The sequence below is a fragment of the Topomyia yanbarensis genome, chromosome 1 (genome assembly GCF_030247195.1).
Source record: "Topomyia yanbarensis strain Yona2022 chromosome 1, ASM3024719v1, whole genome shotgun sequence".
Classification (NCBI taxonomy): domain Eukaryota; kingdom Metazoa; phylum Arthropoda; class Insecta; order Diptera; family Culicidae; genus Topomyia; species Topomyia yanbarensis.
The window spans coordinates 48,957,779-48,963,778 of record NC_080670.1 but is presented as its reverse complement, the minus strand read 5'-3'; positions in this window follow the sequence as shown (position 1 = coordinate 48,963,778).

Genomic DNA, 6,000 nt, shown 5'->3' with positions numbered 1-6,000 from the left:
CAGTGATGACTATCAGAGAGAAGGATCGGCTGTGTATGATACAAAGCTGACACTTTCCTATTAGCCGGATATATTCTTTCCTCGCGTGATCTGGAGAGTTTCATGAATTTACACCATCTCATGAAGGTTTATCTTAACTTAGGAGGAACGGTAAATGATGTGCGGCAGGTACTGTGCTCAACTAATTGCATTTCGGAACAGCACACATATAGCTCTGCGAATAATATTAGAAACCACTATGTTTTACACGCTTTTCGCAAGATGTTTTCTCATCATCTTATAAAATGATGGTTTTTCATCATTTTCATAAACAATTATAGACAAATTGATCGGTGATTTGGTGTTTAAAAGTTATTTTTTTACCAATGTTTACAGAAAATATATGCACTATGACAGAACAGAATCAAATCAGCAATACTTTGCTTCCAGCGCTATCTGTGAGCGGTTTCAACGTAGAATCGCCAATTAAAAAAACAATGATGTCAAACAACGAACCGGGAAAGATCACAAGGGGAAAGTTTTCGTGATCAAAATCCGGCACAAAATGTTGGCTCCAATTCCGTTATCAAATTCAGAAGGTGAAGTAGTTTTTAGCAAGCAATATGACAATATACTTTGTAGAATTTTCTCGTTTCCATCCACAGATCGATTGTCATTTTGCTGCAAAGCTCAATTACCTGCTGCGACATCTACAGATTAATAGCGTAAACAAGATAAGGGGGATGTTTGTGTGTTTTTCATATCTACGCTAAGTAATTTGATACAATTTTTTGAAAGTTAATGTTAACAGTTTTTGGTATATACACTCAAGCTAAACATAAGAAATCTTCAAAAATATGAATTCTGTACGTCTAGATAAGGGTTCATAACCAATCGATTTAAAATATTTAAACAGCCCATCAAAGCGTAACGAATATAAGTTTACTTTTGGCAACAATTAGCTTTCATTTGGAGCATTCACAACTTTCTGCGAGGTGATTTTATACCGGTTCTGAAAGAAAAAATTAAAAATACGCTACAGTATCCCTCATTTGGGGAAAAAGTCGGTTGCCATCTTGAAGGAAATTAATTTTCTTCCACATTACTTCCAGTTTTTTATACGAATATGGTCAGTTTTATTAAAAAATGCAAAATCTACATAAACTTTTGAAAATTTTCTACCAATTTGACAGTTTATACGCAAAACATCCACCTCAAGCATGTAGCGCCCCCTATATAATTTTCTTGCGTAAATATGCCAATTGAGGTTACAACAGAATCACGGCTCACAGAAACGAGGCTTGCTACTTCGCGAATTGACATTTTTCGGTGACGTCAGAGAAATCGTTGAGATAAACGGGTTTCTCAAAAGTTGAAAATTGACAATATTTAAGCTCTTGCGGTGGAAAAAATTGGCAACGGTTTATTTACATAAATTACGCCATAATTACACTAGAGACAGTGAATAACCATATTGTATGTGATTATTAGCGAAAATTGGAAATTTGGCAACATGCCATAGAAAACAACCGTAACCTATTCTCAGCAAAGGTTTTGGACACCGGCATAGCTTCCTTGTGATCTATCAGGTGCCGATCATTCGTTAGCAGGAAACAATATATGAGTTTCATCTAATTGTTTTCGCCGACAATTTCTATGACGTCCGATCGTCAAATGTTTACACTCCAACGAGCTAGCCTAATATATCTGAGCCATGAACAGAATGACAGAATATTGGTATTCAAACTAAAAAAAGCTTTTCCTATTCCTGTTTGAAATTAAAACTTTATCCTGTTCCCTACATAGCTGGATGCCACTGTTGATTCAAAGGCTTATCTTCAAAACAAATATCGGGGTTTCCACATTCATCGATTATAAAGTGCTATCGCGAAAAGCTTCTTATCGGGTCGTACACTCATAGAATGCTTGGTCATCTGAGAGGTTTCAATACCCACACTACTCATGCTTAGTAATGGTATTTCTTTCTTCGTTATTTCACTTGTTTATATCACTCTATTTTTTCGTTCGTTACCACTGCATTAGTAACAAAAGAGGAGTTAGAATTATTGTTTAAGTTTGTCATTTTTAAACAAGAAAGGTTATTGAATTAAGCAGGGTCGGCTACCCAAAGGGAGTACAGGAGAATTCTGAGAACTAGATATAACTAGATTATTCTTAAAAAAATATGAATATACTTATAAGGGAGATCACAGCTGTCCAGGACATCCTTGGGGAAGACACGTAGCTAGATCATGCTCCCCATGAAAATTGTTGAAAAATCCCCTAAAAACTTTGTATGGTAGCTGGATTTGGTTAAAATTTGGAGCGATCCTTCTTAGTGGGAGTAGGATTCAGCTAAGAATTGGGTCCTGTGTCCACTATGCCTCGTTCTCCTTGACGATTAGTTGTGGAGGAGAGCTTGGCTCGTTTGACTTATCATCTACAGTGGGAACGGTCGGTGAGTTGATTCATTTTCGTTTAGCTGGGGAAGCGAAGCTACTTCTTAACATTTAGCTTAATCCTATTGGCGAATCGACACCGTAGACCTCACGAACGTCCGGACGCGCGCATTTGACTACGTTACGGTGGTGGAACTCTTCTGAAAAAGGAAAAGGTGGTGGTCCGTGACTTTCTTACCTCGATGGTCGCTTTCCAGCCCGACCAAAACAAATCACTAACCGCATGGCCGATGCACAGCAGAATCACCACACATTTAACATCAAGAGGAGAGCGGTTTGCTTTAACTTTGCATCTGTTTGCAAATGAGCTGTCAGGAATCGTAATAACAATACACTCTGCGGTGCAGGTAATTTTCTACCCAGTGCTTAAATGTCACTCTGACAAGCTACAGAACAGACGTATATCTCGAGCGTTTGATTTGTGTGAAAGCTATTCGCGTCATCGAAGGTATGGTGTCGCCATCTACAAAAGTTGTGGCTGTGGGTGATGCAAATGTAAACAAATGATGTTAAATTTTTGGTCAGTTTTCAAATGGACCATTTTCAAATTTACAAGAATATTGAGTTAAGTAAATAAGTTAAAGGGGTTAAAGACTTCCGCTAAACCTTTCTGCTAAGGAACCAAACCTTTCTCAAAGCTTTTTCGCAGAAAATATGGAATAAGAATTTCACGTTTTAGCATAGGTTTTCCTCTTGGTTAATTGCAAATTGTGATTTTTAATATACAAATATATTAAAACGTGATTTTAATGGTATGAGCCAATAGAGCATCAGCCCAATAACGCTTAACGGATATAGTTTGGTAGTTTTTTGCTAGAGAACGTGAAGAAAAGTTCTTATAAACTGGTCGAATTTCACTGAAAGTATAACTATTAAAAACACTCGTGGTATGAAAATTTGGAATTTACCGCATTTTGCTCCTGATGACAAGTGGACACATCTGCCTAGCCAAAAACTACCTTGATAGCGTTCAACTGCTCAAAACCCACCAGTGTTTCTTTCAAGCAAACTATATGCAAGTATATAGTCCTAAAATCTTATTCGCCATTACTGTGATATCCTCTTCGTGGTTAAAGACATCCGTCTGCGTGGATAAAAACTGCAGATAACCTGCACATCAGTATATTTTTCATAGCTCCTGGCGTTATAAATATGACTAACGAAAAATACACATTTCTCTATAACAAATTAATTGTATTGAGAGAAATTTTACCATAAGTTGGATACATATTGCTTTTCAATCTGTAAATAAAATTTTGGGCGAAAAGGTGAATTTTCAATACATTTTATCATTTTGAAAACTTATTTCGACACAGATCTTTCAATAGGGCCAAAGTCGCAATGTACTCAAATGGAGAAAAATCAGTTTCAATATACGGCGATGCTTTTCTAAATGTAGTTTTTATTGTAGGTATAAATTACTTTATGACCATGTTTTTCCGGAAGCATCTATGGTTAAACCTTATGACAATATAACAAAGAATTTAATTCCTATGTGCTTTTAGTGGGTAGAAACTAAAAAAATGCTTACGCCCAATTTGCATCCCAGTCGTGATTTCGCCCTTCAGCAACCACCATTTGCGGAAGGGCTAAACGGTGTACATAATTTTCATAAGAGCGCGGTAAAAGGGCTAAACTGACTCTGTCTTGCTGGGTAGGGCTGGGTAAATGGGCGAGCTTGACAGTATACTTTTTAATAGGGCTCAGCAAATGGGCGCATAGAAACCCAATGTAAATGATAGGGCGCGTGCATCTTTTCTTCGAATTTCATGAAAATATCGAAATATTCGAATGTTTATGTGCAACAACTATCGAGTAGACATGATCCTAGTAGATATTGCTTATCATTTATATAATAGAACCGCCGTTTAAAGAATAATTTTGTGAATAATAACCGTACGCCCGGTTCTGTCAAAAAATGTAAGTTTAGCCTTTATATTCCATATGAGAAGAAGGGCCTAAGTCGAAATCTCGAAGAAAATGCATGTTTCGTTGTTTTGTTTTCTTTAATTATAAATCGAACTAAAAACCATTTTAACTAATTTTCACCTCAATCTTGTAGTATTTTTGTCGCATAATGTTATAATAGTGAAAACGCAGTTTGTTTACATTTGCGATTTAAGCCCTAATGAAAGATCTATGTCAATTTGTTTTTTGCATCACAAAAATGCGTTATGTTGAGGACGCAAAATAAACATGTTCTACGACATTTTTCATCGTTTCTTTATCAAATTAGCTCTTTGATGATTTTTGTTTTGATTGGTACTATCGATTTCATATATTGCGCACTTCCCACCAACCTGGACTCCGCACTTTCAAAGTGCGAGTGATCAAACTGCTACTGAAAACTGCGAGCTGTCAAAACACATGTATTTCAAGTGATAGAGATGGTACTTTCATAGACAGACCAGTCGAACTAACCAGTCTATGAGAAGAATTTAATAGAAGAATAGTAAGTGCGCAGTGCGGTTAGAATCCAGTTTTTAGTGCCACAAACAATATTCATGAAAAAACCGTAGTGGCGAATCAGGCTACCACCCAGTTAAACTCATTCCGGAACCGGTTCGGATTTCTGAATGGAGTCAGTATAGTTTCAAACTCAAATGCGACAACCGATTCCGACTCAATCGGTTGTTGCATTTGAGCTGAAATCTATTGATTCCATTCAGGATTCCGAATCGAATTCCGAAAATCAGTTAAACTCATTCCGGAACCGGTTCGGATTTCTGAAAGGAGTCAGTATGGATTCCAACTCAAATGCAACAACCGATTCCGACTCAATCGGCTTCAGAGTCGGTTGTTGCATTTGAGTTGGAATCCATACTGACTCCATTCAGGATTCCGAATGGTTTGACTGGGCAGGAGCGTAACTGAATTTGACCTGGTTGGGCCACACCTCTGTCCAACTAACGAATTTGATTTGTTAGTTGGACCGACTGACAGAAGTCAAAAAATCTCCAAAGGAGACGTTAGTAGTGTAATTGCATCTATTCACATCTCTAATAATTGTCAGATTGATTGTCAAAGTAAATTTGACATAAGATTTTGACATTCAGATGCTTTTAGTTGGACAATGGTCCAACTAAGCGGAGGTAAAACTAAAAAGCGGTCCAGTTAAAAAGTGTCTAACCAGCGAATCACGACTGTATTGGATAATTTTGAAATATCGATTTCTTAGGTGGGATTCTTCTATCGAACATTGCTCTCAATAAATGGATGGCTGCAACGATCGTATGACTTGTTGCTGCATCAAAAGTCTTCAAAATCTTGTGTAACATTTGAAAGCAAGTTCGAATTTTGGCACTGCGTCGTATCGAAGATTTTGTGCTTGCCTAGAAAAACTCTAGAAAGCGAACTGCGGAGACTCGGGTTTAGTTTTCAAAAAAGGAATCTAATCGAACATCCTTATAACATTGGACGTGTTACTATCGTTACAATACAATGCCAAAAATGGTGTTTTTCTCTCTTTCTAGGGTTTTTCTATGCTTGCCCCTCGCTTGTATACTTATTGGTTCTAGCATGGATGTCTATTACTTGTGATATCCCAGTTCAACTCATTCCG